The sequence below is a fragment of the Chrysemys picta genome, chromosome 4 (assembly GCF_011386835.1).
Source record: "Chrysemys picta bellii isolate R12L10 chromosome 4, ASM1138683v2, whole genome shotgun sequence".
NCBI lineage: Eukaryota > Metazoa > Chordata > Testudines > Emydidae > Chrysemys > Chrysemys picta.
Window position 1 is genome coordinate 102,302,183 of NC_088794.1, and position 26,901 is coordinate 102,329,083.

At 41.7% G+C, this 26,901-nt stretch overlaps 1 long non-coding RNA gene across 3 annotated transcripts; it reads right to left on the reverse strand.

The window, feature by feature from the left end:
• Positions 1 to 1,015: 1,015 nt before the first annotated feature.
• Positions 1,016 to 26,817, reverse strand: LOC135983153 (uncharacterized). Of its 3 annotated transcripts, XR_010600673.1 has the most exons (4): positions 26,349 to 26,817; positions 22,677 to 22,833; positions 20,305 to 20,499; positions 9,723 to 11,420 (listed from the first exon to the last, which is right to left on the reverse strand). It is a non-coding gene; the product is annotated as an uncharacterized LOC135983153 (long non-coding RNA). The 3 variants fall into 3 exon arrangements; XR_010600674.1 differs by lacking the exons at positions 9,723 to 11,420; positions 22,677 to 22,833 and adding an exon at positions 1,016 to 1,595; XR_010600672.1 differs by lacking the exon at positions 22,677 to 22,833.
• Positions 26,818 to 26,901: the final 84 nt, after the last annotated feature.

Genomic DNA, 26,901 nt, shown 5'->3' on the forward strand with positions numbered 1-26,901 from the left:
GTATAGAACATTAGGTTCACTGTCAAAAAAATGGAGAATAGAAAAAGGGAGTATAGTTCTAACTTTTATTACTCCCTTCTTCCTTAGAGCTGTATAAGTCAGATTAATTATCTTACATTAACAAGACTTACGTATATATTTCTTTGTGCTCTGAAACTGTCTATTAGATTAAATGTTATTTTAAGGCTATTCTCCAGTATAACTTGTATTATTCAAATTAAACACTGACTATTTATCTCTGAATAGACCTATGCCCAAATTTTCCATTACACAGTTGCAACCCCACTGAAATCAGTGAAATTACACGTGTAAAGAACAGCAGAATTTGGCCCATTGTGTGTGTGTATGTGTGTGTGTGAGAGAGAGAGAGAATGTGTGTGAATATATGTGAAGAAAAAAGTACTATCCATCAGAGTCTAGACATCACTCATACATATTAGGAGGGAATACATAGACATGATGGTCACATAAGTTAATCATTCTAGGTCACAGATTTGGAAATAGCTGAGAAATAAGAAGAACAGGAGTACTTGTGGCACCTTAGAGACTAACAAATTTATTAGAGCATAAGCTTTCGTGGACTGCATCCGAAGAAGTGGGCTGTAGTCCACGAAAGCTTATGCTCTAATAAATTTGTTAGTCTCTAAGGTGCCACAAGTACTCCTGTTCTTCTTTTTGCGGATACAGACTAACACGGCTGCTACTCCGAAAGCTGAGAAATAGTTTGTGATACTCAGATATTCTGCTTTCTCAAACCTTTCCTTTATTTTTTTTTAGCAACTTCAGAGGCATACTTTTTGCTAGTGTTAGTGTAGCCATATTGCCCTCATTTCCAAAATGGGATTGAATAAATATATGTATGTGTAACAATTTGTTTCAGTAGCATCTGAAGTGCAAATTGGCAATTGTTTTACTCCACTGAAATCTAACTTGAAGTACCAAACTTCTAAACAATTATTTAAAACTGAACAGTGCCTGGTCTTTTTTTTTTTTTTTTTTTTTTTAACTGCTGTAGTATTTCCATGCTAACACGCATACTGCCTAATTCCTTCCCTAACACATCAGTAAATATGACTATTGCCTTATGCTTGTTGCACGCTCTTTTTCTTCTTTTTTTTTTTCCTTCTGTAAGCAAAAGAGCAACAAATGCAACATTTTCTCATCTGCTGACAGCGTTTTCCAACTCCTTCCTTCAGTGCTTGTGTCCTCTGTCTGTTAATGTTACTGTATAATGGGCAAGTGGAAAACTTTTGATCATTGACTGAAGCACTCTCTGCAGTTCAACATTCAGTATTGTGTTTTGTTGTTCCATATTTGCTTCTTCCATACTTTATAGGTCTTGCTCCTCCTTATATTGCTTATATTTTTAATTTTTTTTTAAAGCCTTCTGCTTATTGCTTGTACTAATCTTTATATTCCTACTTAACCTCATTGCTCTCTGTTTCCCTTTCCTGTGGTTAGGCTTAGCCAGGGTAAATTTCAATTAAAGCCTTTCCACGTGTATCTTAGATATTTTTCACTTTTCCATAGTAGGTTTCTCCAACAGATACAAGATTCCAGTATAAATTCTTGTGGCTTCCCACAAATTCAGCATCCTGAAAAACGAAAAATGTGTCCTCTAGATAGATATCTTCATCAAGTCTAAACATTTAATTAACTTGAAATGACTAAATCTTAGATGCTTCTCAAATTCAATCTGCTTTATTACAATTAGCGCATTTCTTAGGATTAAGACTAGAGTAGTTACGAAGGTGTTCAATAAACAGCAATACTTGAAAGCAATAATATCAATTATGTATTAGCCTATAGTCTGGACGGGCCAATACCCAAGGCATTAGTAAATGAATAGCAAAGAAAAGGAGTATGCATATTTTTTTTTCACAAAATGTGTCTATTGTAATTCTGATTTGACTCAATCATATGTTTCACTATAGCCACAGGATAATTTTTCAATCACTTCTTATGTGACATGGAAGGGGAGGATATAAATTACACAGTGGTAAATGGATGTGCATCTGAGTCTAGATAATTAAGATTGAGCAACTCTAAGTAAGGGCTTGTCTACACGGTGAGTAAGTGCGTGGCAAGCCAGGATGTGACTCTACAGCACACTAGTTTGCCCCATACTAACTTGCCAAGTGGACCCTGCCAAGGCACACTAAAAGTTCTGGAACTATAGCAAAACACACTATGGAACTTTTAGTGCACATGAGGGTCCACACAGCGTTAGTGCATGGCATGCTATTGCACTATAGATTCACACCCTGGCTTTCACTAACTTGCCATGTAGACAAGCCTCAAGTCTAGTGCGAGTTTAAACTGCTGTAATAGACACGTTGAAGAAATTAGAAGAAAATGTAAATTACATGTACTTAAATTGGACTAATTTAGGCTGAATTTGGCCCATTGTGTCCAATGCACTTTTTCATATACCTGAAATTGCCTATAGGGGCCTGGGGGAAGTTGTGTTTTTGTTGCATTTTTATATTTCCTGTACTTAGGTGATCATCATCTTTATTATTGACCCTGGGCAAGATAAATGGTTAAATCACTTGGTTTCCCCTGAATAGCTTTGCATAGCTGTTATCCCAGTTTATGGCAACTATTGAAGTTATCCATGTTCAAAATTCTAGGCTTATTTCAATATTTTCTGATCCTGAGACTTACAACAATGTTCAGACATTTCCAGCACCTCCTCTATTTGGAGTGATATCTTTCTAAGGGGTCACTGCTATATCCTTTTAGCTAACTCAGTGTCATCCAACCTTTGAATCCTGGTATTTTAAAAATAGGCATTGTCCTGCTTCAGCACTGCCTGTTATTTCAGCCATGTTACATATATTCTTAAAACTTGCAAATTCCATCTCGCAGTCTTCCTATATCTCTTATGAGTATGTGCACATATCGATTTTTTTTCATAATCCTCCATTGTTTTACATACATACTTTGTACTAAATGTTAATCCACTTGCCCAAGGAATCAGACTTTTCCTTGGTGAGGTCAATTTCAGGCACTTACTATGCTGAAATTATTGGTGTCAGAATTTGTTAAACAGTAGGGCCAAGTCCTATCCTCACCTGTGAAGGCTCCCCAAACAGCAATACCAGGGTAGCTGTACTGTAAAAAAAAGAGGCAACACTCTAGGGGCAGGGCAGCAGGGGGTAGGCATGGGTCATGGGAATCCAGAGGATCCACTTAGACTTCCCCCCACTAAGTGCAACAGGAGGAGTATTAGGAACACAGGAATTATCACAGTCTCAGAAGCAATTCTGCTGTGGCTCCAAAGCTTCTCCAAACCTGGTCTGGGGACAGGCTAATGATTCCTAGTACTTAAACTGTGTGCTCCTGCCCAGGATTTGGGCCATAGAACATACCATTGTCACATACGCATTCTTCTCCTCTAAATGAGTCCAGTTTTGACCAGCCCTGTGAATCATCCTCACTGCAAGTCTGACAGACATTGACATTTCATAAATGCTTTTCCTACATCTCTTTCCCCTAGTTTCTCTCATTGTTACATTTACCCAGTGAGTTCTTTGATCACACAGTCAAAAGAATCTCTTGGAAGGGATTAAGGTTGTATAAAGCAAGCTTTACCACAAAAGGATTTCTTAAATGTGCCATTCATTAGCTAAAGTGTTTGGTGACAAAGATGTAGGCTTTCTACCTGCTGCTCTGACCTCAGTTGCCACAAACCCTTGGTCATTAAACAGAATTATTTATCCAGCACCTACAGAGTAAATAAATGAAGTCACCAGAACCATATACACATTTCCAATGACAGATTCCAAATGTTTGTGAGCTATAAATACAGTAGCTACAAATATTATCATCCATCAACAATAATTACTATGGAACAGACTGTGCCCTGCTGCTTCACAGATGAGCCAGGGTGGCGAGGGCACAAGAAGCTGCCTCCTCTTTTCAACCAGCAGTTAACACAGTGGCACCATCCAGGCACAAATGCAGGAATGTGCCTCCATACTCATTCTGAATCACGATACCTCAAAAGGGAGGGGGAGTTGTAGCCATAGCCCTGTCCCCATACAGCCCAGTCAATAGACATAGCTGGGGATGAATGCAGTACCCTTACTAAGGTATCTTGCAGCCGACATGCTCCCCTTGCACACCGGGGAGCAATTCTGTCTCCTTGAGATGCAGTTGCTCCTAGAGTCTGTGGTGGCACTATTCCATGCCACCCAAAACCTATGATTATGCCTAGGAATAAATTGACTTAGTTCACCCTCATCATGATGTTCCTCCCTTTGAGGATGCTATGAATCTAATCATGTAGGGGTTGTCTACATTACTGGCTGGATCGATGGGCAGCGATCGATCCAGCAGGGGTCAATTTATCGTGTCTAGTCTAGACACGATAAATTAACCACCGAGCGCTCTCCCATCAACTTCGGTACTCCCCCAGGGCGAGAGGCGCAGGTGGAGTTGACGGGGGGAGCATCAGCCGTCGACTTACCATAGGGGGGGATGGGGTGGATTGTGACAGGGAGTGTGGGGGGAGAGAGAGTGCTTTTTGGAGCATGTCAGCTCTCTATTTTGCAAGTTCTGAACTCCCAGCCCCCCGTTCATTCATTTACTCACTCAAAGCAAGCTGCAAACTGTTTGCTTTTCTCTGTGGTACGAGCTTTGAAACCGGCACGTCCGCATTCCTGCAGCCGGTCACAACAATGGAGAGGATTGGCCACTTGACAAGGTGATTAGTACAGCGCCTCAAGCGTTTACACTCACACCCGTGAGTTGTAGCCACTCCGCTGCAGCTGTTATTCCTCTTGGAGATGTGGAGTACCTGCAGCGGTGTACCCAGGGAGATACAGCGCTGTAAGTGCCCTGCCAGTGTGGATGGGGAGTGAGTTACAGCGCTGGGGGAGGCTTTACAGCACTGTAACTTGCAAGTGTAGCCAAGACCAAAGTAACTTCAATACATAACATTTCACAAATTATATGCAAGCCTTATAGAGAGTTAAGCTGTTGTCATCATTGCCTTTCTTCATGAAAGCCAAATTATGTTTTTGTATATTATATTAATGAATTATTAATATAGAAATATTAACATCCAAACCACTGTTGTAACTAAGTTCACTGCACTTTTAAAACATGAATTGTTTTGAATAATCACTGTGCAAATCACTGCCACGAAGCTCACCAAAAACAGATATTCTGAAATAGACTCCTAGTGTATGACAAATCTGAGGGACTTCTAGATCCCAAACTAGACACATTTAGAGACTCAAGATTTTGGCTGGCAAGCGCTTTATATTTTTAGCACAAAACATATGCATTATGTTAAGTGACATAAGGATAATTGCTACATGCCAACTATGAAACACCCATCAGATGTGTCTAAGTCTGATTTTTCAAAAGAAATAGCATCTGTTTACAATTGCCAGTCATTCTTATTGAGGGGAGGGACGGATTGAAAGCAGCAGGGGAATGATTAATATCAGTTTGAGTAACAAAAAAAAAGTGTTTATGCCTTTTTTGTTGTTGTTTTGGCTTAATTAAAAAGAAACCCTGAGTATTTTCCCCCTCTTTAAAAAACTTTATTTTTATTTTATTAGATTAGATATTTAGGTAAAAAATAAAAAAAATATATGGAGATATACCTATGTCATAGAACTGGAAGGGACCTTGAAAGGTCATTGAGTACAGTCCCCTGCCTTCACTAGCAGGACCAAATACTGTCCCTGACATGTTGTTGTTGTTGTTGCCCTCCCCCTCCCAAGCCCTAAATGGCCCATTGAACTCACAACCCTGGATTTAGCAGGCTAATGCTCAAATCACTGAGCTATCCCTCTCCCCCAAAACAAGTCCTGTCTGTTTTGTTTTTCCTGGAAGACTATATGGACAACTGATAAACTAGTAGAATTTACATCAGAACAAGTACCAACAAAAAAACCACCACAAAACCCCTGAGCAATTGAGAGAGGAAGAAATTTTGAGTCACATTGCTTAAAATGTTGTTGTTTTGGTTTTGTTATACTGCTATAGTGTCCTGACTCAAAGTCCCAGAATCAAACTCGCCTGAACTTAGGAAAAGTTTGGATCTGGATCTAAATGTAATGGCTCATGTTAATCACTAGTTAAAATCACCGCCTGGAGCCAGTCCTAGTGAGAACAACAGGGGTTGTAGTACCTTAGGAGAGGTCACTGTCTCTAGTGTAATACTACAAATAAAAATAGAAATCTAAGTGTGGCCTTATGCTCAAATGATTTATTCATTATTAGTAAATTATTTAGGTCATTGAGGAGCATGTTACTTTAACCATTGAAAAATGGAAGTGTTGTTGTGAAGTGTACAAATGGAATGCATTTTAAAAATATCTTTCAGGCCAGACCATGAGGTCTGCCTGGGTTTCCCAGACTAAATTTACAGGTGAAAAAAAGCAGTTTTCATTCACAGAAGTGCTTTTTGTTATTGCAGTGTCCCAGGTAGCATTTCTGGAGTTTGGTGAAAAGCCAGTAATTTGTTGTTTTAGCATTTAGTGCAGAAATATTTACATGATTACAGATTTACACTTTAACAGACTTCACATGGATAAAAACATACTGAAAGAAGTTAACTTACAAAATGGACACAAACATCTGTCACGGTTTCATTTGTTTTTTTTAAAAAAAGAGCTGAACAAAGCACTCCTTGATCTGATTCAGAGACTCCAAGTACTTAAAAGGCTGCAGGAATGTTTAATGGTTATTTGTGAATAATGACACCAGCCAAAGCTGTATATATGAGTATCTTCTATATGTTTACAGATTGATTTACTGCACTAAATATCAGCTTGACTTTCTAATACCAGTGTAATAATGAATTGTGAAAATCCTTATGTTACTTTCTGTATATCTCATTTACCTGTCTAACCTGAAAGGCTGTTTTAAATTATTCCTACCTGTCCACAAGCAGCTAGGAACTGCCAGAGTGCAGTGACACACTTATGAGTATAGTAGTACATGAGCTCTGTGCCATCTGCAGTTTCTTCTAGCCTGATAGAAGCACCACAGGAACAGTGCAAAACAGCTTTAAGAGAGCCAAAGACTTGGTCCTGTATATCTAACTGTTTACTTATTTGTGAAGTTTCCTGTAACTATCCCTTTGAAATGCAAATAAAATGGTGAAAAACATTTGTCTGCATCTCACCTGCGTTGAGACTGACTGCTAGCATTGCACGAAACCTCAATTAAAAAATTGAACACCTGATCAGAGCCCCAAAACTTAGCTCACATGTACGAGCATCAAGAAAATAAGAGCTGAGTTTCAGGTACTGAAGAGAAAGGTATAGTTGCAGGTGGAAATCCTAGAAACCATAAAAGTTTTCTATGGATTTGACTCCAAAGTAGGCCCCACTTTCTGTTTTCAGTTTTGGTTTTCTTTGAGATTTTGGTGGTTTTGACACCAAACTCAAAGCAAAACCTAGGGGATGGACATCCAAGTAAAGCAATTTTTAAAAAAAAGTTCACATAAACTCTCCTAGTTTCACACAGCTTTGCTGACAACCCCTTATCCTCCTGACACAAACAGGAACAACAATTTCAAGTGTCAGCATCAATGATCTTCTCTTGTTACCCCCCCTCGCCCTTCCCAAGTATTCAAGTAACAAAGGCTACAGAGAGATCTAAAGGATTCAAACAAATGCTGCATTAGAATCCACCTGAGAATTTCAATCCCTCATTAGGGCAATGACATTACCATGACCTGCTCAAAAACTTGATTGAAATTTCTCCAACAACACACAGTGCTGGAGACAGGAGGACATAATTTCTGCCGAGCACAGCTTTTTTCTGGAGAAAGATAAGAAAGGTAGATTTGAAACAGAGCAGAAATTTGGGAGAATGTCTTAAAGAAAATGAAAACCTCTCAACTATAGAATAATTGCTTTAATATCCACAGTGATGCAGGAACTCTACCAGATGCTAGAAAAAGTGGTAACAATATATGTTATTAAAGGAGATATATCTCTGACGCTCTGTACCTCGGGGGAACACCCTACACCCCCAAGTTCATCTTTATAAAATGATTGTGTTGTATCCTATGCAAAGTTTGTCATGTTGGGTGTCTTTGGAAGGCTCATGATGCACTGAGCATGGTTGTTATAGTAATTGTTCCAGTAATGTTACAGTAATGTTATAGGTTATAATTCCATGTATGTAGTTATGAGGCCAAAAACATATCCTCATGGCTTAAAATAAGCCCAGATAGGGTGACCAGACAGCAAATGTGAAAAATTGGGATGGGGCTGGGGGGTAATAGGTGCCTCTATAAGAAAAAGACCCAAAAATCGGGACTGTCCCTATAAAATCGGGACATCTGGTCACCCTAAGCCCAGCAAAAACTCTCCAAGAGCAGAGAGGCAGTTCACACCTCACCAGGCCAGGTATGGGACAAACCCAGTCCAGCCTCACAGGAACAAGAGATGCTGGTCTAGGCAGCAACAAAATAATTTGTTAGACTCTCGAGTGAGTCACCCCCCTTCTTTTGGTCAGTTTGGAACTGCAATGAGTTCCAAACTGACCTCACCTGACTCTGAAGGGGGCGGGGGGCAAAGCCAAGACACCACACCAAGTGACTGAAGAGCTGATCAAAGGGGAGAGCCTGGCTGAAGAGCAACCAGCCAGCCTGTGGTGAGAAGTTTCTAAGGGCATTGAAAGTGTTAAGATCAGCTTAGAATGTGTTTTGCTTTTATTTCATTTGATCAAATCTGACTTGTTATGATTTGACTTATAATCACTTAAAATCTATCTTTATAGTTAATTCTTCCTGAAGAGGTGTGTTTGGTTTAAAGCATGTCAGAGACTCCCCTTGGGATAACAAGCCTGCTACATATCAATTTATTTGTTAAATTAACGAACTCATATAAGCTTGTAGCATCCAGCGGGCATAACTGGACACTGCAAGACGGAGGTTTCTAGGTTTGTGTCTGGAACCAGAGATATTGGCTAGCGTCATTGGGTTGCAAGTAGCTGGGAGCAGCTTACATGCCAGAGACTGTGCGTGAACAGCCCAGGAGTGGGGGTTCTCACAGCAGAGCAGGGTAAGGCTGGCTCCCAGAGTCAAGGATTGGAGTGACCGAGCAGATCATCGGTCTAGATAACACCAGAGGGAAACATCACAATCTCCCATTACTAACTTAATTGTACCTGGTGGCAATGGAAAATAGACACGTGTGGACCTTGGAAGCAGTGCCACATCTATAATTGGGGGGGTGAGATTTTTTAATCAGATATGCATGGGAACTAGGACAAATTTGCCCAATTTATTTTTTATTGTGTCTCAAGGGTGAGAGTGCTTCCATAGCGAAGGGCAAGTTCATCAACTCATTGCTCCATGCAGACCCTTCTGGAATCCTAATTTGATCTACTCCCAGAGCATTTAGGTTGCAGTTCTAACAAGTATTCAATTTGAATAATTCCATCTCATCTGTTGTGATGGTATCCAATTTATTCTAATAATCTGCTGTGTGGGTGTCTTAAGATTTAATGAAGTTTTATTAATATCTAGGCACACTTTGCCAGTGAGTAGCGTACGAGGAAACAATACAGCAGAACCTCAGAGTTATAAACACCAGAGTTACAAACTGACTGGTCAACCACCCACCTCATATGAAACCAGAATCACACAATCAGGTAACAGCAGAGACCAAGAAAAAAAAACAGGGGGGGAGGGGCAAATACAGTACAGTACTGTGTTAAATATAAACTACTAAAAAAGCAAAGGGAAAGTTTAAAAAAAAAGATTTGACAAGGTAAGGGAATGTTTCTGGCCTTGTTTCATTTAAATTAAGATGGTTAATGTTCAGTTGTAAACTTTTGAAAGAACAACCAGAAGGTTTTGTTCAGCGTTATGAACATTTCAGAGTTACAAACAACCTCCATTCCTGAGGTGTTCGTAACTCTGAGGTTCTACTATATATCCATCCCCCTAAGCCCAGCTATTTACCATTTCCATAAGCATTCATATTGGAGTGAGTTTGCTATAGATTTTTGTTCCTGGGCCTTCAGTGCCTGAATGATATTTGAAAACTGAGCCAGAGACAGAGGATAATGTATATATGTAATGTACTGAAATGATATATGGGTAACAGAGTATTACTCTTCATAGGAAAAGCTAGGCTGAATTTTGTAATTTACAATGTCTGGCTGAATCTGGATCATTCCAATTTGTCTCCATGAGACACCTGAAGACTAGCAAACCTGAGTAACAGTTTCTCAAATTAGTCACTTGAAAATGTGATTTTGGGTATTTTCATTTTTTTTTTTTAAAACAAAGGCAACCCCCCCTGCTTCCCAGCCAAACAAAAAAAGCCAGTCACTTTACATTTCCCAAAATGGCTTAAGAAGTTTTCTCCCACTGAGCTGTCATTGGATGAGGTAGCATCTACTTCCCTTCTTTCCCACACACTTATGTTGTGTTAACACACCAGTAATGGCTGAACTAATAACATTTACCAAATTTGTGAAGGAGGAGCAGTAATCACAGAGGGCTTGGCTCTTGCTCCTATTAAACTCTGTGGCAAAAATCTCATTAACTTGAATGGTGCAGGATCGAGCCTAGAGTGTTCTGACTTCCAAGCTTTTATAATGATCTCTCTCAAGTAATCAGAAAACATCAGCAAAGGGTATGGTCTCCCATTACTGAATACACAAATATTCTGACTTTATAATAAATAAGCCCCAAAATGGAGACTATCATCTTTTGAGTTTGGAATGTAATTTTTGGATATACTTTAATTAATCTCTTTCCAATTCCAATTTAGGGCCCTATTCAGCAGGGCCTATTTAAGAACATCTAGGATTTTCCAGAAACTTTCATATGCCCCCAGAGAACCTCAGTTAGGCTCATTTAAAAATGTAATTAATAAATAACTGTATTTTAAAACAGTCAGATTTAAAGGGATGATGATAATAAAAATAATAAAAAACCCGATGAGGGCCCAAAATCCTGTCCATGTTGAGCAGGTGTGTTCAGGGTGGGAATGGGGAAGAAGGTAAAGAAACAGTCTCTCACATCCTCCAGCTCACCAGTGCAGAAGCTGAGCAAGATCCACTCATGAGTAAGCTAGGTTGGAGGAGCTCACGTGACCTGCCCGCTGGTATACTGCAGGCCTAAGGTAAGATGGTCTACCAGCTTAGGGGCATGGCCATCCCAGTCTCCAGAACTCAGTGCATAGAATGTTGATGGCAGCAGGTGCTAGTAGGGAAGGCACTGCACTCTTTTTTTAAAGGAGAAAAGTAAGGGGTGTTACAGCACGCGTCTTCCTTGGGACCTCCAGCCTGAAGCCAGTAGGATGGGTCAGAGACTTTCCTCATGGCCATCCCTGCATCCTGAAAGACCCAGGGCAGGATGTTTGCATCTCAGAAGAAAAATTAAAATACATTCTTCAGCTCTTTTGACTAGATTGGATGAACCTAATCTGAAAGAAATGTTAATTAGACTGGAAGAAAATAAACAGGAAGAAAATAGGAAGAGATAAACCACACGGGCATAATCTGTTTTAAATGATCAGCTTAATGCAAATAACTTCAAATAGGCATGAACATGCTGTCAGCAAACATTTTAAATGAAACTCTGGAAATCTTTGATGCTATTTCCCCCCCTCCTTTAAATTCCACTAGCCCTTCTTTTTCACAACACAAAACTGCTGTAAGGCAAGGCATTTTTTCTTTAAACGAATCCCAGTGCCACGGCTGTTCAAGTACTCATAATGGATGCAATCCTGCGAGGTGCCGAGTGCCCGCATCTCACACTCAGGACAGTGGGAATGAAGGGCGCTCAGCACCTTGCAGGACTGGGCCCACAGCACAAAATATGGTTTCATGAATTGGAAATCATACTCTCTCATTGCCTCTATGGGTAATAGTGACATTAGGAGCATTGGTAACTGGAATCATTGTTTTTATTGCATAGCTTTACAACCACCAACGGAAATAGCAGTAGCTGAATTAATTCCTTAACTGCTATTGCAGTATATGAAAATGAAATCCTTGATGGTAAGGAGAATAAGAAATAAACCTGATTATCTCACTGGAATGTGGAATGCAAATGACATTTCTGTGTTGCTAAATGAGATACAGGCCAGAAAACAGCTACAGGACTCCTGGTGTCTAGGCCACTGAAAGACAGGACAGACTGGTATAATACGCTTTCTAGAAGCTGTGCTGGTAACTGGGCAGCATGACTTCTTTAAAATAGGCCAGTAACAGATTAAGATCTGTCTTAGACTGACCTAATCTATGTTACCCCAAGCCTGATCATAGGGGTAGGCAGGAAATTAGCACAATAAGAGCCTGCTTACCTAGAGTATGGGAGAGAAAAAGTGATAAAAGAATTAATAATGAAATAAATAAATGTCTTTTTGATATAGTATTTTCATCAGTAGATCCAAAGCACTTCACAATCTTTTAATGCATTTATCCTTATAATACCACCACGGGGAAAGCTATTATCCCTATTTTACAGGTGGGCAATAGAGGAATATGGAGGCTAAGTAACTTGCCTAACGCCACACAGAAAGACAACAACAAAGCAGGGAATTTAACATGGTCTCCCACATCTTGGACCAGGACCCTCACCATTGTGCCATCCTTCCCATTCAAACAGTCTTGATTCAGACATTCTAAAAAGATCTATATTGGCTCCTGTTAACACAGAATAAACCAAGACAAAAATATTCAGAACAGGTGATTATCACCCCAAACATACTTATGTAGTACAAGACAGGATTTAGACAGCCAAAATCACCCATTGATTTAGTCATAACAATTGTTTTCTGTGCACAAATTATTTTCTTGATAGATTGGATGAGAAAGCCAGAGATATTTTCTTGTAAAACAGACAGGTCGATAAAGATGGAAGAAAATGAGAGAGAATTTAGTTTAAGAAAGGAAATATCTGACTACAGATTCCACCTAAATTGTGTTTGGATCCTTTAGATTGGGAAATGATACCAAGCGGCACTGAGAGGCAGAGGAAATCACAGTGTTATGCTCCTTAAGCATCTGCAGATAAATAGCTGTTAAAAAATATGGTTAATGTTTTAAAAATACAACACAAAAAAGAAAAAGAGCAAAATGATGAGATAAAAAGATGATTTATCCTGTGGCCAGTGTGCTTCAAATTGACCAGAGAAAGTAATCTAATCAGACTTTATTAAACTGATTCTGCAGTACATCCCCTATGCCTGGAAGCATTGTCTGAGCTGGTCTGTAGTCTAATCCTACTTTAGGAGTCTTGCCAACTATTTAGCCTTTCAAAGCAAAAAAAACAGCTACACACAATTTAATTATTGTGACCTGCTTTTATTAGGAAAAACAAGGATTTTGACGATGATAAACATCTGAGATGGGCTAAACTGGTGCCAAATTTTTTTTGGATACCCCTAAACACAGACAGAGGATCAATCTTGTTCCTAGGCATGGTAGAATTGCCATGGTAACCATCCATCACACAGCCTAACAAGACGCTGCTAGGTTGGATAGGTTTAGAGCATTCATCCAAGCCAGCCCTGGAAATGGAACACTGAGGGGAGCCTTATTAGAGGGCTTCCCTGTGCTTCGGACACTTTCTCAGTTGTGCAATAATCACTCCCTGACAAGGTGGCAACACTGCTCTGATAGAGAGAGGGCAGACAGAAAGTTCTCCGCCTCCCCAAAAGAAGCAGTGGAAAGCATCCTCAAAACTTGTTAAAAACAGATTGTGACCTGCCTTTGCCTAGGTGTGTGCGTTGGGAGAAGAGAGGACGTACAAGAAGCATCTCCCCATACTATGTGCATCTGGGGAGTCTCAATCACTGTCTTTGTGAACAGTAAGTACTAGATCCTTGCTCCTTCTGGAGAACAAATCAGTTGGGAAGGGGATGGAAGAGGCAACTCCTATCTGCACTGGCCCACAAAGCAGGGCCAGTGCACCCCAAAAAACAGTCTGCACCAGGCTAAAGTAGGGTGTAAAGTGGACTCCAACACATGCACACCAATCAGTTTCAGAGAGACTGCAGCTCCTGGGGCACAATCTCTCCTGGTGCTTCACCAGGGATGCTGCAGTTCATTTCTTCCCACTACACTGGGCTTTGTACAAACTGTACAATTACCTAGCACTTCTCATAAAAGCTTCTGGAAATGATCACTGGCTGGACTTTGCCTTTACTAAATACTTCTCCTTCTTTGATTTCTTAATAGAAGAATCCCTTCTCCCACCATCACATCATCTCACCACAGGTTCCCCTTGTCAAGCTGTCTGGAGTAGCTCACGAGCAGGAGTACCAACCTTTGGCCAGACTGTCAAGAAGCAGGGCACAACCCCCAAATTGGTTGAGAGTTCTATACTTAAATTTCACCAAACAAATAGCAAGTGTGAACTCCTCAAGCCCTATAGCAGCTTAACCATGGAGTCACAGACAGTCCCCATGGATACTCTGGTCTATCTTGCCACCCAGACAAACTTGCGTTTGTGAAAGATGGTCCCTCACACCAAAAAAATCACAATATTCAGGTTACTCCCAATCTCAAAGGACCAGTCACTTATATGTCAGCTGTAGAATGATTACTTTGTGTTCACCGATAGGTGATGGGGTGTTTTTGTCTTTATCATTTTCCTGTGAGTTCATCTGAGAGCATACAGACTGGCTGGTTTCACCCATATAGCTCTTATTGGGGCATTTAGTGCACTGGATGAGGTATACCACATGTTGTGATAGGCATGTGTAGGATCTATGGATCTTGAAAGCTGTGTTGTGGAGGTGTTGATCATTGTATCAGTGGAGATATGTCTGCAGGTTTTGCATCTGTAGTTCTGGTGCTGCTTTGAGTTGGTGTGTCCTGATCTGTGAGAAGCTTGCTTATGATGGTGATGACCATGATTCCCTGGCCAGAGAAGCAGCCTTGGTGCATTTTTTCTTCCAATCTATAAACTTCATTTTAAGACAATCTGACACTATCGAATGCTTCTCCTGGTCCTCATGAGTTAATTTACTGTCAGGCTGCTGGAAAGCTGGACTACAATGCTGTGGAACAGTGCAGAGTCATAATAACTGACAACCTCTGATGTGATTGGACAGGTCCGGTATCAGATGCAGAATCAGCAGAGAAATGTGCACTCCCTCTGACCCTGATGCATAAGCTAGAACACAGTGGCTGTCAGAAAAGTTCTGCATGATCTCAGATAAAGATCAAAGAATTATGCTAGGATAGAGCTAGGATAAATTCCTGTATTGGCTAGTTTACTAAGAAACAAAAAAGGGTCTGTGCATTAGTACTGGCTACAATGCTGGCACTTCATCCATATTAGGGGCTGGCCAGTAGTAATAACTGTCTTCCTTGCCTCCTCCCTCCCCCCCCCCCCCCCCATCTCAGGCTGTCTTTTTGACATCTCTTCCTGGATTGTTTGCCATCAGTTTAAATTTAAGAATCCCATAAATGAATCCCTGATCTTTCCTCCCAAACACTCATGTCTCTCCAGTTCATTGTCACCAGTGACATCCCCACCATCTTCCTCGTTATTTATGCCATAACCTGTCATCTATTTGTAGCAGCTCCCTCTTCTTTCCCGCACAAACCCAGGCTGTGTTCAAATGATGCTCCCAGACTGCATAATATTTCCAAAATCCAACTTTTTCTTTCTGTCCATAATGTCAAACTCACGTCATCTCCTGTCTGAACTACTGAAATCTCCTCCACTCTGCCTTCCTATTTCAGACCATTCAAAATGTAACCGCTAAGATTATCATCCTGTTCCATTGTTCTGACCATGTCACTCCCCTCTTTGAATAGTTCCACTGGCTCACCATTTTATAGGAACATAGGAAGATAGGACTGGAAAGGACCTCCTGGGTCAGAGTCCAGTCTCCTGCTATCACAGACAACCCTGGCATATACTCCCATTAATCGAATTTTCTGTTGAAACTAGTTAGGTTGCTTGCTCCCACTACTCCTATTGGGAAGCTGTTCCAGAGGCTCACTCCTCAAATGGTTAAAAACCATTTTTCTAATTTCCAGCCTATATTTATTCATGGCCAATTTTATACCCAGTTGTTTTTCCACTGCATTTAGGCCTCTTATCCTGAACTTCAAGTCCCCTCACAACCATCCCTTCTTATCCACTCTTGTATTTTATTTGTTCCCTCCACCACTCCCTACCAATGATGCCAGATTTGAAAACCAATTTGCCATCTTTCACCACAAAAATCTCCATGTTTTCTTCCATGCTGCCCTGTATGCATGGAAAACCTTCCAAAATTAGTTCATAAGGCCACTGTCTTCTCCTCCTCATTCTTCTTAAGACCTACTTCTGCTGTGATATTCACAAGAAATCTCAACCAATGTTGGCTAGGTTGCACAGCAGTCAGGGCTAGCTATTGTCTGATTCATTTATTCTTCTCTGTTTCAAAGTAAACAGTGAGTTCCTTGGGGCTGTGTCTCCCCGTGTGTTTGTAGAATACCTAGGTAAATGGGCCTGATACTGAGTGGGGTCTTTGGGTGCTATCACAACACAAATAATAAATAAACAATAAAAGTTTAATCTAGTGGCATGATTTAATTTTAAACCATATTAAAAGCCTTTAGGAAACAAGTCAAAAGGTGTGGGTAGAATGCTCCCACTAACTAAAGGGTCTTGCTAGCCACCACACTTCAACCACTCTTCCTGATCATCCAAAGTGCAAAGACCTAGCCCCAATCCCTAGTGTTACATCCCCCTTTATCCCTCCTCCTATAAAATGTCAAGGCAATTTATGCCTGCTGCCCATCCAATTTTTTGCTTGCATGATGGCCTTGCATTTGGAAGGCTGCCTGGGGAGAGATGCCTGAGGGAAAAGCAAGCAAGCATAAAAATAACTTGGATTTCCTTTATAATAAAAAATGCATGGGCTTAATGGGACCCCCTTCTTCCACATCTCCAGCTGAATGTAATAGAAAAGAACATCATTATCACTGTGATATATGCAGTTGTGATGTGAAGGATGTGCTATTTACAGCATAGTGTTCTGTATTGAGGTGCTGATCTGCTAGCGACAGCAAATCTATTTTTAGCATTGGATAGTGGAATTCTGCCTACTCACTGTTTCTCCTCTCTGCATTGGCTTCATGTTGGCATGCAGATTGGATTAACAGATTTGAGGTTCACTAGAGATCAGCCAAAACTGAAATTTTGAGTCCAAACCCTTTCACATTTCTGAGTGTGGGTTGGATTTGAATTCCAAAGTTAGAAACAGCTTTTCTGCTTTTAGGATCACATTGTATCCAGAACCAGATGGGACTAAATAGCTAGTTCTACTTCAGATCCAGCCCAAATCCCCCAAACACTGCCTTTCTCACAAGATTTTGGGCTAAGGTGACAGCAATTTCATGAGCAGAGGGAAGATGCAAGATTGCCCCAGAGGTAGCAGAAATCTCACAAACTTTATTGATTTTTGATCCTGGGGTATGCAGAAGTTAAATGGGCATGGCCCATTTTTTGCTTCAGTGGTTCAGGGATTATGGATCCTGTGCTCCTTATCTATGAGATTGTGGGGTAACTCATGGACTTAACCTTGCTTAAAAATGGTTAAAACAGTGAAGCAAAATCTGGGTATGTTCTTAGTGTAACTTGTTGTTTTACACACATACCAGTCCTGGAATAGAGGTGGTCACAAGCAGTATGCAGGCATCTTTCAGGCATTTCAGCCAACACCACCTGGTTTCAAGGGAGTAACTCTTCCCAAGAACTTTTCCAGTGAGCCTGATTAAGGCAGAGAGCAAACTCTTACTGCTTGCAAGAGGTCCCTCAAAAAGAAAAATGCATCCCAAAACTAACAATGATACAGCATTTCTTTGAAGACTGAACAGTGCTCCCACTCTAAAAAAATACCATGTCTATGTGCAATAGTGCCACAATAGTGTCTCTACCATAACAGTGACAGTCAATAACACTTACAAGGCACCTATTATGCAAGAATCAGAAAGCACTACAAAAATAATGCCTTAATCCTTACACAACTGCCAATTAGGTTGATTAATGTCACTATTTTCATTTTTCAGATAGGAACAAGAGGCACAGAGAGGGTAAGTATCTTATTTACCCAAACTCACAGAGGAAGAGCCAGGAATAGAACCCACTTCTATTGACTCTTAGCCTGGGCTTTAACCATGGAAGTATAGAGCTGAAAGAGTATGTTTACACTGCAACATAATCCCAGGGTTAGTGGAATTTGAGTCAGCGGATCCTGAGAAACCAGGGCTTGAGCATCTACATTGCTTGTCAACCCTATGTTAAGATTTTTTCTAACCTGCGCTCAAACCTGGGGCTCCAGGTGTCCACACTGCAGCACGCAGACTCAAGTCAAACCAGCCATATCCAACACTCCCTAGCGCTCTCCCAAAACATGGTCACTTGACCCAGGGTGCACAGTAGGAAAACCACAAGCACCAACTGGTGGAATCACATCGTCATGCAGAATTGGGATGACCAGCAATGAGTCCAAAAATTTTGCATAAAGAAAGCTACATTTCTGGTACTTTGGGTGCAGCTTGCCTGACATACCAGTGTAAAGACACATGCATAAGGCCACCATTGCTCATCCAGAAGCAGGTTGCTATAACCATCTGGAAGCTGGCTACCCAAGACTTCTACAGGTCTGTTGCAACCCATTTTGGTGTTAGACAATGGATAAAGTGGTGGTGGTGGTGGTTTCTGAGGCAATCAGGCATGTGGTTTACTCCAAGGTGGCAGGTATAAAAGATATTCCTGAAGTAATTGCTGACTTTGAAAGAATAGGGCTTTTGAACTGCACTATGGCCATTGATGGGACTCATGTGCCCATAGTACACCCTCCTCAAGGAGCACATAAACAGCAAAGGGTGCCACTCCATTGTTATGTAGGCCCTTGTGGCCCACACTGGGTGATTTATGAATGTCAGTGTGGGTTGCTGTGGAAAAGTTTGAGATGCCAGAGTTTTTTGCCGATTGAAGTCAACATTCATGGACTCTCATCAAATACCATTGTCATAAATCAAGTTACTGTCCCCACCATTATTCTGGGAGACCTATGTAACCCCTTTCACCTTGGCTTTTGTAACTGTACCCTAATTTCAGAAGCTTGACAAAAGAAGGTTTAATCATACTCTCAGGAGGTGTAGAATCGCTGTTGAATGTGCTTTTGAGAGACTGAAATCCCAATGGAGATGTTTACAGACTTGTTTAGATGCCAGTGTCATCAGTGCTGACTGCATTAATGTGGCTTCCTGTGCACTTCACAATCTTTGTGAAGCCAGAGGTGAGCCATTTCCCCCTGAATGGACCTATGACAGCGAGGGGCAACTGAACCGGTACGCTCAGCCAGAAAGTGCACCTACCAGAGCTGGAGTTGGATGCACCCAGGCAACAGAAGTCAGGGATGCTCTGTGCTCCAACATTATGAATTTGCATGGTCCAATGGAAAAGGGGAAATAGTACCTGTATGAATGTGCGGGGGAGGGGACACATTGATTGTGGGGAGTTACAGTGCTTGGGAAGGAATGGGGAGTTTAGTGTCATGCAATGTGTTTATAAATGACATGACCATTTATGAAAGGGGGGGAAGGGAGTTAGTCATAGTATGGGTTAATGTAAGAAAGTGATTGAAGTATGGATTGATGTAGATAACTGTATTGAGGAATAGTCCTTGCTTACTAATTCCTAATTGTCCCTGATCACATGTTTAACCTTATTATTTTGAATAAATATTGTATGATGTGATGCAGTGAGAGCAATAAACTTTCCTGGTGAATAAAAAGCTTTATATTATACATTCACCCATTCCCAGGCAAGCCAGCTGCCATTACTATACCAAAGCCTTAAAGGGGGAAAAAACAAACTCAAAGTGCATGAACAAATGCAAACAGTGAAATCATGTACAAGACAGAAACCCCCTACCATGGTATGTCCCCTGGCCACCCGTTCTCCCCTTCTTTCCCCATTTGCCACTCACTTGGTGCTGTGGGAGGGAGATGGAAGCATCCACACAAAGATGAGGCAATATGGAGGGCTGCATGAGGCAAGGTTGCCCTGCCCAGCAACTTATGGGGTCCTATTGCATGTGCCACCCCACCATGGAGTCTTCCAAGCTGCTTCTGGACTGCAGCACACAGTAGTGCACAGGAGATTCAGGCCGTGGTGTGGGTGATGTAGCAGGAGCTGCCATTCTTAATGATATGAGCTGCTCCAACAGAGCTGCTGAGCTCTGTCCTCTTAGCTGCCGTTCATGTTCCAGGAACTGCAAAGCAAGTGCCTGGTCCCATGTTGAAACCCTGTCCTTAAACTGTGCAGCCAGCCTGAGTCTTTTCTCTTACCTTGCCTTTCCTCTAGCCACAAGTCCCTCTGCCTTTGGTACTGGACCTGCCTGTTGGCCCTGTCCAGAGCTTCAACCATAAGTTCATCATGGAAATGCTTCCTGTTGGAATGGTCCATGAAGGTATGTTGGCTTAGGCTTCTGCTGTGGTGTGGGTGAGCTGTGGAGGTACTGAAGCCAGTAGAGGTCGAGGGGCCTGGAACAGGACAAAACACAGAGAGTTACTGTCTCAAATAGCTCAGTGCAGGAACACAGAAAAATGTCCTTGTAGAATTTCAAAGACATAAAATACTTTTCCAAATTGAACTTCAGTATCTTGTGAGAGAGATGCTTCAGATCACAGAAGCTCCCTGTACCCAGTCTAGTTAATCACAGCAAAAGAATTGCAGACAGGCACAATAGTAAATTAAAAATGCAAACTGTGGTGGGTGCAGTACAAATGCTTGGAATAGAAAGCTTGTGTCATTTATATTATAATATAACAAAAGAAGATTATAATTCAGAAGACGACAGTACCCAGTAGGGTGATCAGTCATCCCGATATTAGGGGCTTTGTCTTATATACAACTATAGCCTCCCTTCCAAAAAAAAAAAAAAAAAAAAAAACCTGTGTCCCAATTTTTCACACTTGCTATCTGGTCACCCTAGTACCCAGCTGCCAGAATTATATGTATTTCAATTTTTCATTTCATGTAATTTTACACAGCATTATTTAAATCATGGTCAGTGCATTTGGGATTCCTTTAGAACTCTGATTCCTATATGCGCTTAGTAAAAATCAGATATCCTTGCCCTACCCAAGGGTTCTGCACTCCTGTGCAGATGTGATTGAGTAACAAATGCTCCCTATAATTGACAGCAAGCATTTATCTACTGGCTTTACAGGATCCCTATGTTTAGGGTTAAACAGTGGCAGCAAAGGGAACATACTGTACTTTTCTTCTGCTCCAGTTAGTACCAAGTGTTACAGAAATTAACTGATATTGACTGTAGTATTCCTTGCACCAAAATCTTTGCAGAATGTGACATTGCAACGTGCCTCGTAACTGGTGATACAAAGTAATGGGGGATGGGGAAATGTTTCTAAATAAAGCAACAGATTTTTTCCTCCTGCCCTCCCTTTTGTCTGTGGGTTGTAATGCTGTGATATTAATAGAGAATGACAAGTTTAAAACTTTTATTTATAGTAGTGGAGAATATTTTTGTGAAAACTCTAAAATATAGAGTCCTGTGACTGAGACATTTTATAGTGGTGTTTGTGAGGGAAGCAGAGAGTTCCCTAAAAAAGCATTACTCAAAGCAGTACAGCATTACAACAACATTATTTCAGGAGCATTTCTAACCAGTGTAACTAAGCAAATATGCACTACTAAAATTGATATTGTTAAATATTTGTTTCACTGTAGCTAGCTCAGGACTGGGGCTCCATTGTACCAGTCACTGACCAAATACATGAAGGCACAAAGGGGCAGAGCCCCTGTTGATGTAAATTGTCATAGATCCATTGTAGTCCCACCCAGTCAACCTGATCCACGCTGAATGTATTCCTGTGGGGTGGCCAGGATGAACAGTGGTGAAAGGAGAATTATAGGAAAAAGCCCAGCCACTCAGATGGTGTGTTACAAGGCTGTCCATACTACACCTCCCCCACACACAAAGGGTCTGCTCTGTTGGGCCTGCATGGCCATAACTGATCTAAGTGCTCACTAATAGCTTCCTGGTGCATTTTCCCCCACTTACGAATACTAGGCTTCTATGTAGAACTGGGAGTGGTAAAAAGGCCCTCAGGACTGATATTGCCCTCCTCAAGTGTCTGGTGCCACCTGATTGATATTTCCACCTCCCCTTAGAAGGAAGGGAAGGGAAGGGATTACTTTATAGCTGCCTCATAGACTGGTTCTATTCCCCCAGCTGTCCAGTGGCATCAGCTTTCTGGCACTTCACTCACTCCATCCACACCAAACAGGTTGCTGCTTTGCGGGCCTGGCAGGTGGTGAAGGAGGAGGTCTGAAGTCCAGTCCCACCCAATCACGTTCAGCACTAATCCACACTGGCTCTAATCCGGACTAGATTTTAGTACTTCTGATAGATAAAATAGTCTGAACAACAAGATTATGGTCTCAGACTGTTCACATGGAAATTTAAGATTAAAAACAACCTCCCCTCCCCCCGCAAAAAAACTATTTGATCATCTAGAGTATGTCCACACAGTCCAAGGCAGTAAGACTCCCCATCCAGTTAAACAGATTTGGGCTAGCAGGGCTTACGCTAGCACGCTAAGAATAGCTGTGTAGACACCAATTTGAAGTTGCTGCTCAGGCTGGAGTTTTGGCTCTGGGTCCCCCCCCCTTTTTTTAAATCATCCATTCTTACCAGTTCTATGCTCTTTGACTGCTCATATCGCTATTGTTATCTTATCTATTTATACATCATCATAGGTGTGCAGGGCATTTTTTAATGACAGGTCTTCACCTTGAGGAACTTCCAGTTGAAATAAGACAACTTGGTGAGGGATGGCACTAACCAAAGGCTTTAGAAAGGAGCAAAAAAGTGAAAAGGGTCACACAATATGCTGTTACATTAACATTGTCTGATGTCCTTGTTGAAGATTGTTTAGCTATTTAGAATCATAGGACTGGAAGGAACCTCGAGAGGTCATCTAGTCCAGTCCCCTGCGTTCATGGCAGGACTAAGTATTATCTAGACCATCCCTGACAGGTGTTTGTCTAATCTGCTCTTAAAAATCTCCAGTGATGGCGATTCCACAACCTCCCCAAGGCAATTTGTTTCAGTGCTTAACCACCCTGATAGTTAAGAAGCTTTTCCTAATGTCCAACCTAAACCTCCCTTGCTGCAATTTAAGCCCATTGCTTCTTAACCTATCCTCAGTTGTTAAGAACAATTTTTCTTCCTCCTCCTTGTAACAACCTTTTATGTACTTGAAAACTGTTATCATGCCCCTCTTAATCTTTTCTTTTCCAGACTAAACAAAACAATTTTTTTCAATCTTCCCTCATAGCTCATGTTTTCTAGACCTGTAGTCATTTTTGTCGCTCTTCTCTGGGCTTTCTCCAGTTTGTCCACATCTTTCCTGAAATGTGGAGCCCAGAATTGGACACAAAACTCCAGTTGAGTCCTAATCAGCGCAGAGTAGAGCAGAAGAATTACTTCTCGTGTCCTGCTTACAATACTCCTGCTAATACATCCCAGAATGATATTCGCTTTTTTTGCAACAGCGTTACACTGTTGACTCATATTTAGCTTGTGGTCAACTATGACCCCCAGATCCCTTTCCGCAGGTAGTCATTTCCAATTTTGTATGTATGCAACTGATTGTTCCCTCCTAAATAAAGTACTTTGCATTCGTCCTTATTGAATTTCATCCTATTTACTTCACATCATTTCTCCAGTTTATCCAGTTCATTTTGAATTTTAATCCTATCCTCCAAAGCACTTGCAACCCCTCCCAGCTTGGTATCATCCACAAACTTTATAAGTGTACTCTCTATACCATTATCTAAATCAGAGGTTCTCAAACTGTGGTCCGCAGACCACTCCATTCAGGTGGTCCACGGATAATTCCTTCTAAGGTGCATGCCTGGGCGGCCACACATGGGAGAATGAAGGGCCATACACCTAATTAGTAGAGCTGCGCAGGCGTGGCTCTACTAATTAGGTGCCTGGACCCTGGAGAAGATACACATGTAAGGTGAAGTGGTGGCCTTAGGGGGAATCGGGGGTAGGTGGGAGGGGGCAGTGGGGTGAGAAGAGAGGGTTGGGGGAATTTGGGACATGCAGGACTGTGGAGGCCAGAGAAAACAGCGACTTTCCCCAGCTCCAGGACTGCGGCTGCTGGGGAGAGATGGCCCTCCTTCCCAGCCTCAGCTCTGTGACTGCTGTAGTGGAGGAGAGACCCCCCTTCTTTCCAGCCCCAGCTTGGGGGCTACCACGGGTGGGGGAGAGAGGGCACATCCATCGCATTAGAAAGGTAAGACTACTGATATTAAAATATGAATTGTGTGCTTATATATGTAGAACAAAACATTTTTTATTATTAACTTTTTTTATATAGCGCTTTTATCCAAAATGCTTTACAATAGTTAGCTAACTGTACAAACAACATTTGGAAAGATCATTAAGTGGTCTGCCGAGACCCTTAGCAATTTTCAAGTGGTCTGCGAAAGAAAAAAAGTTTGAGAACCACTGATTTAAATCATTGATGAAGATATTGAACAGAACCAGACCCAGAACTGATCCCTGCGGAACCCCACTCATGTCCTTCTAGCATGACAGTGAACCACTGATAACTACTCTCTGGGAATGATTTTCCAACCAGTTTTGCAAACCACTTTGCATCCACCTTATAGCTCCATCTAGTTTGTATTTCCCTAGTTTGTTTATGAAAAGATCCTGTGAGACACTATCAAAAGCTTTATTGTAGTCAAGATATACCATCTCTACTGCTTCCCCCGTATCCACAAGGCTTGTTACCCTGTCAAAGAAAGCAATCAGGTTAGTTTGACATGATTTGTTCTTATTAGTTTTTCATTATTCAAATGCAGGAAGTGTGTCTGGAGTGGAGGCTGGGGCAAAGGTCAGCGATGGAAAGCTGATAGAAAGATTTGAGCTTGGAGGAGGGATTTGAAGGAAGAAAGTTGAGGTTGCATAGCACAACGGAGTGGGAAGTAGAAGGGATATAGATGCACGTACCTAGTTTTTCTAACCCCAGGTATCATGTGGTATGATGAAAAGAAAAGGTCTATTCCACCCTTTTGAACCTTCTTATCTTTTGAGCCACTTGTGTGCCAATGTTACCTTATACTGTGCATGGCTTATGGAACTTATGATTTGTACTTACCCTGAATAAGATGTAGACCTGCATAATGGTATAGAACAGGAGTTAAAATCAATGTTCACATTTATTTCTTTCATAGACAGCACATGGATGGGTAATGTCTACTTTTCACCACTGAACTAGATTCAGGTGCGGACTGTGCCTCTTTCAGATGATTTATACCAAAGCTGCAGGCCATCCACAGCAGAAAGATTTGAAGTTTTTCTAAAAAACATGCTCTAACCCAAACCGGAATTATTTCAGGGAAAATTCTCTGGGCTGCATGGTGGCCAGATTAAATGATCACAGTGGTCCCTTCTAGTCTTGGAATTTATGAATCTCAAGGGTTGTTTCAGAACCAGAAACCTTGATAATGCAGCTAACTAGGTAGTGCACTGAGGCCACAGTATCAGAGAGTGCATGTTCTGGGACTGCAGAGCTATAGGACCCAACCTATGTGCACACAGCACCTGCAAATACTACACAAATGGCTCCAAGGCTCCTCCCCTTTCTATCCACTTACTTTTGGAGTTGCCTTTTTATTGGGGGCTTTTTTATCCCATATTAAAAGGCCTTGAATTCCCCCTCCCTTCCACCGCAGCTTCCAGGAGTTTTTCTTGCTTGTTTTCCTTCTTAGAAATTTCAGGAATTTGAAATCTTGTCTTCCCCTTTCTTGTTGGGGATGGGCTACTTCTTGGATAACTCAAATGTGTATTGTGAGCTTCCTTAGCCTTTAATTGAAGGGCTAAACCTGTTGAATCCTTAACACAAAGATTATTTGTCACCCTATTATTTTAGACAAATAGTTAACACAAAACAGGGCATTTTAAAACACTCCAAATAAAAATGGCTTTTCCTCTGCTTGGTATCTCTCATGTCATCATCCTATTAGTCCTCCAGTCCATAGCATCCTTCACTGCAGCAGGACATATGTATGTAAATGACCTTACTGTAGCACCAAAGCAATGTTCTAACTTTACATTTGAAAATAAATGAACAACTTCAGTTTCTTTTCCCCTCTCGCCATGTTTACTTGTGTTGAAAGTGGAATGCCTACTGTAGTTCCATTGTCCTGGGTTAAAAGGCTTAGTCAACATCAATTAGTCTGCTAGGAAACTAAATTAAATTTGAGTGCAGCAAGAAGAATACAAGCAGAAATAGGACAGTATCACCCACATCTTTGCTACCCTTCTGTAGAGGAGCGGACTCACCCCTGCGGCACCTCCTGCTGGTGATTTCTGGGAATTAGCTCTTCCAGCATCCTGGAGCGCCCTCTGCAGGCCAGTGATCCACCTGTCCTCTGGACCCCGGTGCCCTTTTATCTGGGGTGCTGCCCCCTGGCAGTAGACCCCTCAGTACTAGGGTTTCCCCTCCCTGGGGAACCCCCACCCACTATCCCTACCTCACCTCAGAATAAGGCCACTGCCAGTCACCATCTAGCCCCCGTTCCCTGGGGCAGACTGCAGTATAGGCCACTCATCACAGGTAAGGTTGGGTTTGGACCTGCTGCCTTGGCCTAGCCATGGGTTGCCCTCCGCAACCCCCAGTACCTCTTGGCCTCCTACTAGGCCGCAGCCTGGGGCTATCCAGGCTGGAGCTCCCCAGCTCCTCAGCCTGTCCCCAGCCCTGCTCCACTCAGGTACTCTGTCTCTAACTCACTGCAGCCAGACCCTTCTCTCTCTGAATGCAGAGAGGGACTGCTTGGCCTCTGGCTCCCAGCCTTTTTATACAGGCCAGCTGTGCTTGATTGGGGCATAGCCCAGC